The 9,817-nt window shown below is 35.6% G+C and overlaps 1 protein-coding gene across 1 annotated transcript in view; it reads left to right on the top strand.

Annotated features, from left to right (window-relative positions):
* The first annotated feature begins 3,423 nt into the window (after positions 1-3,423).
* Positions 3,424-9,817, top strand: part of LOC107657272 (thyroid hormone receptor alpha) — a 159,765-nt gene continuing 153,371 nt past the window's right edge. Inside the window, exon 1 of the mRNA XM_016445306.1 lies at positions 3,424-3,945. The gene's annotated coding sequence lies outside the window, so the exon portion shown is untranslated. The remainder of the gene's footprint in view (positions 3,946-9,817) is intronic.

The following is a 9,817-nucleotide window of genomic DNA, read 5'->3' as shown; positions in this document are numbered from 1 at the left end:
ATATAGTCGAATGCGAAACCTTTCAAAGTATACTCCTTTTGATGTTATGAGCGAACGCGGGCGGTCAACACATGCACTCTAGAAAGCTTCATCCATGTCTAATGTCTAACCATTGCTGCGCTGTTTCATACCCTCTCGCTCACACTTTCGTACAAAGTATATGCACGGTTACAAAAATCGGGTGGTGCGCGTACAGTAAACACGTACTGTTCTGATGACGGAATTCGCGTCACGCGCACTGTACGCTGTCCCTCGTGTACGCATAAAAAGTGAAGTATCCTTTGAACTTAAGTTGGGTAGTCGTGCCGGTGTCCTCCCGAACTCAACAGTGCCCCACAAATTTTGCAATGTAAATATGTGGTGAAAAATGGAACTGCAGCACGTTCTAATTGAGAGCTATTTGAGCAGTTTTGAGACTGCCCTGCTTATTTTCACATTACCTTATCTTGCTCCAGACCAGGGCGATATCAGTCAGCTCTAGCTATATGTGGCTGCATCAGCTCAGAAACTAACTGGCATGTCTGTTTTTCCTACGTGGAGTAGTGTTTTAAATTAATGAAAGTGTTTGTTTTGAGATGAGACATGATAGTCGTTTCCTCACTTAAATTTTTCTACAACTTGTAACATTCTAAATCAACATTCGGAGACAATATTAAGCATTCCACGTGTGTGTGTACTTCCAAGTCTGTCTTGTCAATCAACATTAGCCCACATGCTGAATAATGCAAGGACATTAGATCTCTGCCCAAAGTGTGTGTGCATGTATTCAGCGATTGGACTATAAAGATGATACATTTTTTGAGTTTATTATAAACTAGCGCTACGAACCACAATCTAAATTTACGGTCAGGAGCCGCTACTGCCTACTTGCTACATGGTCAGAACTGTTCACTGTTCTCACTGTTTCTTTTCCACTGTATCTGTACCACCACACTTGAATCATAATTCTGAATCGCAGCAGAAGTTATATTTTTTGTTTATTTAAATTGAATCAAATTGACAGCTTGCAAATCAGAATCAAATTGATACCTAGCCCTAATTTTAAGACTTTCTTTGCGCCATGATTTGTGGCAGACGTTAGTGCAGAGAGCTCATCTACTCTGTCTGAGACTGAAGTAAAAGTCTTGTTATGCAGTAGCTGTTTCCTGAATTAGTATTAGTTTTGCTAGCTGGTCCTAATTATTAAACTGTATGTATTGTTTAGAATCTCTCGAACTCCTTTATTTCCTTCAGAGTCAACTTGAACCCCTTTGGCAAATCAGTTGTTGGATTGTACTGTTGCTGCTGTCTTCAATAAAATTCTCATCCATATAGCTTATGTGGTTTCAACACAGGAGGAACTTCATTATTCATATGCTAAGGTTATTGGATAGGGTGTAGGAGAACTTGTGCCAGACGTCAATTGACTAATGTGTTAGAGCCTTTTGCTTTTTTAATGGAAACTTCACTGTAGCACTTTGCTGTAAAGAAAAACACATAGATGGGGTTCCATTAAAGGTGTCTTGTGTCAGTTTGGGGGGATCTAGGATGCATTCAAGTGACCTACATAGTGTAACTTGATACACAGCAGTCCCTTCTCAGCTGGCAGTAATTGAGAGCTCCCACCTTCACCTTGCAACATACAGCAGGTAACTAAAACTAAATGCAAAGATGCGTTTTGTCCCCGTGCTCCCATCATTCTTTCAAGCAGTCTGCTATAGGACCATTGAGATGCAAATGGCCATCCTTAATGAGTTGCAGATCTTTGCCGTCATTTTCTATACACCTTTAACGATTCAATGTACATTGACACCACGTCACAGTATGTGCTCTCAGAGATATACAGTAACACTTGATATTCAGTGACAAGATCAAAAAGTGAAAGTTCACAAGATATTGTTTCGGCTCGGGTCTTCAGTTTCAGCATCGCTCTTTGTCGTATGGGTGGTCTAGCTTAATGTTATTCGTCTCTCATCCGTGCATGTGGCGTCTGTCATCCAGCCTCTGTCTTAATCGGTCACCAGGGATGACCTTTTCTTCCTCGCCAGACGAGAACATCAGCAGGTTTAAATGCCATCAGATTTGGTCTCCTGAAATTGTAACCTTTCTTAATGGGAACCGATGAAATCCGCTGGAAATGTACAAAGGACAAATATGTCTTTTCACATAAATTTAGCTTGTCAGAATTGCAAAGGCTCATTCGAAGACCCATTGATTTAAACCATTTGATATAATAATTAGAATAAAAGTATTTGTATTTTAATTTTAATTAAACCCATATTTACTACTACTTAAAGCACTAATAATTCAATAACAATAATACATTTGAATAAAAAACATTATTTTTAAGAGATTATCACAGATTACAAAACTTAATATTTATAATTTTTTTTTTTATTGTAAAGTTGTATGCATTCATTTGATTACCATCTTTTTTGAGAATAGAAAATCCATTTAAAAATTCTAAAAAAAAAAAGAAAAACACATTTCATAACATTTTATCTAGTATTTTTAACATGCGGATAGATCATGTAATTGTTAACGTTTTATGAATTCAATTGATTAATGCATCCGTAAACTGTTAAAATGGAATCGAAAACAACAAAAAAATGAAAATGTGACAAAACAGAATTTGGCAGGGGAAAAAATTATTTTATAGCGCCCTATTTCTGTGACTCAGAATACAAGTATAAATCTTTCATTTTTTTAAAGTGAATAGTCTGCTTTGAGAACCAATGCTTTAAACAGCAACTAGAAATGAAAAATAGAATCTAAGTACACAGATGATGTATTTAGTGATTTTGTGTAGCAAATCTGAGCTCATTTGTATTTTACTGGCCCAGTGCACGAGCCATTAACTGCAAATGTAATTCAAACATACGTCACACCTCTGGTCATTCTGATTTGAAAGGTTTACAGTGGTGTCAAAATGGTAATAAAACCTCTTAAGCATAGTAAAATTGCCTCTCCATTCATTTTTTCATGTCTGCTAAGAAGACATGGGGTTAATATCGGATATATATCAGCCATTAATAGATATTTCATTGTGCATGCTCAAATGCACCTTAGTTTTTTCATTTACATTACCTTTGCTGTCATCTGATGTGAAATAATGGTGAAATTTTGCAGGCAAAAAGGTCCGTTATCTATTATAAACAGTGTAGGGAAGTATGAAGCACAGAACTATATGAAGTGGTATAAATATATAAATTTTCTGCCATCATGTCTTGAATTTGTGATCATTCTAAATGCATTTTAATAGACTGAATCATGCAGTGAAAGAAAACACACTAAATGCGCACACGCACTAGTCTAGACTTCACGTAATGTATGCGTGCGCTCTGTAGGGATGTTTTGAATGGTTTTTGCAAAATACTCGATAATGTCAAATCGCACATCGTTAAAACAACAATTACGATATTATCGCAGACGATATATATCGCACACCCCTACAGCTCACACAGAAGTCATTTTCAAACCAAGCATCTTTCTGCTGGCCTTTGGGGCAAATCTGAAATCTGCATGGGGAAATCTTTTGCAGGAATGCATGATTGCATAGAATCCTATTAAAATGACTGGATTTCGCAGAACAACAGTAAATGTGGCTGCACCTTAAAATCAGTGCAGACATGATTTGAACATGGCTCTTTCTGTGACAGAGTTCTGTATTTACTTCAGCTCCTTTGGCCAGGCATGGCTTTAGGTGTAACCTCACTTAGCCACAGGATTATGTCCGTAAACCTTTTAGAGGTATAAGCCTGTGATTGGTCAACTTTGACCCAATGACTTGCCGTACTGTCTTGTGAACATAGCTAGTCTCTTTTCCCCAAGAACAAATTCTCCTATCGGATGTGTATGGTCCATTCTGCCTCTAGACCAGCTTCAGCTTTCAAGATGCATCTTCTTCATTCTAAGGTGTAAATGTGAGATATTGAATCTCTGGAAGACAGGCTCTTTCAGGCAAAGGTAAGAGACATGGGAGAGCAGAGTGCTCTTCTTATATTCAGGGGTCCTGTGATCTCATGATCCCATCATCTGGAGCTTAGATAGAAAATGATAGCATTGCTGAGATTATCTGCTCATATGTGATGAGATAAAAACAGCTCGATATGTTCTGTTTTGGTTTGTTGTGGGCTTTTTTTGTTAGGCTTAAATGTCGGATTGATTGATTTTTCTTTATATCTGCTTTTCGAATTGTGGTGTTCAACCAGAAGAGTTTTACTGAAGAAGGACAAGCCACTATCTTGCTTGATCATAACTTTTTCCTCAGCAAACTCGAAGCCACATTGTCTTAAATTACTAATAATAATATAAGCAAGCAACGGCAGAAGAGTATTTGGTAATTTAATGAAATATTATTTCTAATATTGTTTCTAAAATATTTCTACACCAAGCCCCGAAGGAACAAATCACACACATTTGCAGAGAAAAGTTACTCCATAATCTTTGAGTCTGTCACCTTTTTTCCATTCTTGTAAAAGAGTTGAGCCAAATCATTGAGTAGGTGAGGTTCTGCTGATCAAAATTGAATTGTTTAGGATCAGCTAATGGGACGCCGCCTTAAGGCCCCTATATACTTCAAACAAAGTTCTTTTTCGTTCTTTGTTTGAGGGCAAAAAGAAGTTCGTAAAGGCTAAGCGACAGCTTCGTTCTTCGATATCGTTTGAAGTATATCGGGCCTTTATCGGTTTAATTATTTCCCAATAGTAGCTTGCATGGTTGGATATATTTTTAGCATATATACAGCTATGATATCAGTAGCATGTGTACTTTTGAACACCAATATCCTTCATGTAGCCACAAGTCACCTTTTCTGCTGTCAGTGTTTCTTAAAGGGGTCATATGATGCTGCTAAAAAGAAACCACATGTGACGACCCCGGGCTGGACTCCGCTTTGTCCACGGTGAAAGCCGATCCGGCGATCCAAAGTGCGAAGTTGATGTATTTCCTCAGCGACCAGCATGGATCAGCTCTAGGCATGACAAAGCGGATATCGTCCTCTTTTGGAAGACCAAACAAAGTAGTTTCGCTTTCACAACGAAGCATTTTTCTTTACGACATGGCGGCGGAAACAACAAAACTACAGCGAGAATAAAAGTTACGCTTTTTTACACTTTCTTTGCGTGAACATTTGGGCGGCGTTATGCAAATCTTCCCAGATAGTGACCTAGGTATGTGGGGGCATGTTAGAACGAGCCGTTTTAGGTAGGCGTGGCTGACTCTTAACTTTTATAAAGAATATCTCTTTGGATTTGAGACTTTAGTTTTTGCAACTTTACAGATCTTCTTTATGCACCAAGAGCTTGTAACACTCCAAAGAGAAAGGAAAAATTGAAATCGCATCATATGACCCCTTTAAGGTCTCCAAATGTCCTTGTCAGTTCAGTTCCCACAGAAGGAAGGGGCTTTATAGTGCACCAAATTATATTTGAGTTTGTACTGCTACATTCGCTTTCTTTTTATACAGTTTGGTGTCTGTCCAACATCAGACAGAAGCCCTGCAGCTGTCTGCAGAAATTTCACAGCTTGAGCTCGCACAAGCTCCCTCTGGCCATCTCTTCAGTTGGGGCTTGCTAAGGAAAGTGGGCTGTGCTCTCTCAAATGTTGAGATGAGCAGAAGGAATCTCACGGAAAGAAATCTGCACACTTTCCCAAGAGGTTTTGTGAAGGAACAGTGTAATATATGAGTAAACACAAGGGATGGACAGTTTTTCAAATATTAGCAATGATTTTCCTGTGATAAAATGATATTGTGAGTATGAGAGAGTCAAGTCAGAGTTTTAATAGTCTGATTTTACAGAAATTTCACAGCTTGAGCTCGCACAAGCTCCCTCTGGCCATCTCTTCAGTTGGGGCTTGCTAAGGAAAGTGGGCTGTGCTCTCTCAAATGTTGAGATGAGCAGAAGGAATCTCACGGAAAGAAATCTGCACACTTTCCCAAGAGGTTTTGTGAAGGAACAGTGTAATATATGAGTAAACACAAGGGATGGACAGTTTTTCAAATATTAGCAATGATTTTCCTCTGATAAAATGATATTGTGAGTATGAGAGAGTCAAGTCAGAGTTTTAATAGTCTCTGATTTTATACTCTGTCGTTCAAAAGTTTGGGTTCAGTAAGATTTTCTGAAAGTTTCTTATCAAGGCTGTATCAATTTTTATATAAAACAATACAGAAAAAAACTAATTTGGTGAAATATTATTGCAATTTAAAATAACAGTATTCTATTTTAATATACTTTAAAATATAATTTATTCCTGTGAAGAAAAGCTGAATTCTCCGCATCATTACTCCAGTCTAATATTTTTTGGGACCTATGATACTTTTTTTCCTGAGTTCTAATAAATAAAAAAGTTAAAAAGAACAGTGTTTATTCAAAATAAAAATGTTGTGTTACAATGTACACTACTGTTTAAAGATTGGGGTCAGTACATTTTTTCTTTCCTTTAAAAAAAAAAGAAAGAAAAGAAATTAATACTTTTATTCAGCAAAGATGTGTTAAATAAATAAAAACGTGATAGTAAAGACATATTGTTTGAAACTGTTTATATTTTGAATAAATGCTGTTCTTTTTAACTTTTTATTCATCAAAGAATCAAAGAAAAAAGTATCACGGGTTCCAAAAAATATTAAGCAGCACAACAGTTTCAACACTGATAATAAATCCGCATATTAGAATGATTTCTGAAGGATCATGTGACACTGAAGACTGGAGTAATGGCTGAATTAGCGCTGTGTCACAGAAATACATTATATTTTAAAGTATATTAAAATAAAAAATAAATAAATTAAATTGCAATAATATTTCACAATATCATAGTTTTTTTTCTGTATTTTTGATCAAATAAATACAGCCTTGATGAGCATAAGAGACTCCATTAAAAAAACATTAAAAATCTTACTGATCCCAAACTTTCGAATTGCACACACAATATAATATACAGACGGTAGTTTGTATATTAGAGTTATAAGATTTGTTTAATTTCTGTGAATTAGTTCAAACTGTCTGTTTCAGCGCATTTAATTAAAAATTAATTTAAGATATTACTTAATTTTATTTCTTGCTTTAAACATTTTGAATCTACATGTGGCTACAACAGCTTGATTAAAATAAGAAAAATCAGAGCAAATATATGAATACCAATATATTGTTTCAGTATAATGTTTCAGGATTTATTGATGAATAGAAAGTTCAAAAGAACAGAGTTTATTTGAAATATCATTTTTTTTTTTTTTTACTTTGTAAAGGTCATACTGTCACTTTGGTAATGAATCTGAATAAATATGAATTTCTTTAAAAAATATCTTACTGACCTCAAATTTTTGAATGGTAGTATGGTAGAATGTTGCCAAAAGGCTGAAAAATATTGTGATAAAACTTTGTCAGCTATATCGCCCAGCCCTAATCTCAGCATCTGTTTTATTTCTTAACATTTGCCGGTTTTTCAGATCTTTGGGAAGCTGAGCAGACACGTGTGTTCTTTGAATCGCTGAAGTCAGCAGTGAAGTTGCCAAACGCTACACAATACTTCCATGGATTGTGATCAGCTTCTCAGTCCTGGAAGAGTGGGCTCTTGGCTGCGCTTCGGTCCGCTGTGAAGCACCTTTATAATTCCACCATTCATTTAGCATCGCTTGAATCCTTGACACGATGTGAGAACTTAATTTTACATAATGGGCATTTAAGTACTCACTTTGAAATGGTTTTATTTCAGCGTGAAGGCCAAGCGTAGAACTTTCTGACATTTAAAACGTCCTCTATTAAATGTTGAAAGCCTCACATGTGCGTAGCATTTTGTGCCACTGTCATTTCATGTTTCTCTCAGATTTTAATAAGAGCTTCTTCTGAAGAAGCCATTTGTTGATTAGAGGGCTCATTAGTAGCTGTGTGAGAGGAGGCCCAGAGCAGGAACATGAGCATTGTGGGACAAAAGGGAGGTGGGCCAGGACCGGAAGGAGTCAGTCAGTTTGATTTGGAAATTATAGTCATATTCAAAATAATTTGATGTAACTGTATAATGGCAGTAGATGGAAATATAAGATCGTTCCTGTAGCTGTGAGAATTTGAGAGGTGGATTGTGTCTAATTATAATATCTTTGTAGGCTAAGGTGAGTCAAGGATTTATCCTGGCAAAATGTCCCTGTTGTGGTTTCTTAAAAAAATACATTAGGCAACTGTCGAGGAACCGCTATAATGCAATAGCAATGGCTTTTGGACAGCAGACCAAGAAAACATCATCCATGGTTCATTCTCTCAGTTTATTTTTCATTGTGGTTTAATGTGGCAGCATAGGAATTAGCATGGTTTGGGTTACTGAGAGAGGAAGTGAGGTACTGAAGGTGTGATGAATGTCATGTGTGCGGCTTTTTGTGTTTGAAGTGTAGCTGTAGCAGACTTGTCTAAAAATATTTGATGGTTTTTATTTACTTCACTAAAGTTTTCGACAGCATGACATTGTAGCCTATAGCATAAAGAAATCCTTGACTCTGTTTGTGAGAGGTCAGTGAGAAGTCAGTGAGTAATTAATAGCCTCAACGCTAGTAACTTTTCAAAACAGTGTCGCAAGCTACTTTTGCTAATGAGTAGCATTGCATGGCAAAAAATGCTACATCTATAATTTCTGGTTATTTTATTTTGAATTCAGCCGAGCAAACTGAGGTAATAATCATCGAAACTGACATCGAAAAAAAGTCTGTTTAATTTTACTTAATCTGTTTATTTGAATACCTCATTTAAACGATTCACAGACTTATTTGACTCCCCACACAGACTACGCATCATGCATCTTTTTTTGTATTGTATTTTTGTATTTAAAATATTTTTAGAATATAGTCTATATAAGAATATATTTTGTAGAATTTATTTAGAATTTAGTATAGAATTTATTTAATATTTATTTGTTAAATTTATAAAATATATTTATTTTATATTTTTAGTATTACACACACACACACACACACACACCACATATTATATTTGTATGCACACACATTTTGCAATATAATATTTTTCATTCAATTCCAATATTCATTGTATTGTTTTATTTTTATATTTTATTTGATTTATTCTGCTTTAACATGAATTATTTGTAATTATTTTCTCAGAACATCCATGTTCATCTCATATCCCATTTATTCAGTGCAGGAAAAATGTTTTTTTGTTTATAATTAATATATTTTGTATAATTTCTTTAATATATTTTAGGGGTGCTCCGATCAGGCTTTTTGAGGCCGATCACCGATCACAGAAAGCAGTATCTGCCGATACTGATCACAGATACCGATCTTTTTAAAGTTTTTTTTTTAAATCATTTATTACTATTTATATTGATACTCCTATCAGGATTTTTAGACATTTATTCAGGACCTGAATTTCATTTTTGAAAATGGGGGGAATTCCCCTCTTAGGTGACTCTTGTGAGAGGAGAAGCAGCTTTCACACAGGAGTCCGCTACTGATCCATGGCTGTTTACCACAAACACAACATTTATCCATTATTTTGATTTCAAATCCAAACATTGTCACTGAAAATGCTTTTTCAACATTGTGATTCTTTTTTTACACAGTACAGTAATACAGTCTTTCACAGACATGTTTAAACTCAATAAATATAAGCAACACATTATTCAATGCTTTTTACTTTTGCATTTACTTCCTAGATCTATGTATTAAGTTGCTCAAGCAATTGGCAAAACATTTAAACCACTTTTCTTACGTTATCACAAACTTACCATTGACAGAAATAGTTCAGCTCTACTGCCTTTCCTTTTGCATTTAAATCTTTATTAAATGCAATCCTGCGGTTCATAAAGAACTTTGTTTTCCTACCTCCACGAGTGC

This window comes from Sinocyclocheilus anshuiensis, unplaced genomic scaffold (assembly GCF_001515605.1).
Source record: "Sinocyclocheilus anshuiensis isolate Anshui unplaced genomic scaffold, SAMN03320099.WGS_v1.1 scaffold159, whole genome shotgun sequence".
Lineage (NCBI taxonomy): Eukaryota > Metazoa > Chordata > Actinopteri > Cypriniformes > Cyprinidae > Sinocyclocheilus > Sinocyclocheilus anshuiensis.
This window is presented reverse-complemented; position numbering and strand designations above follow the sequence as displayed.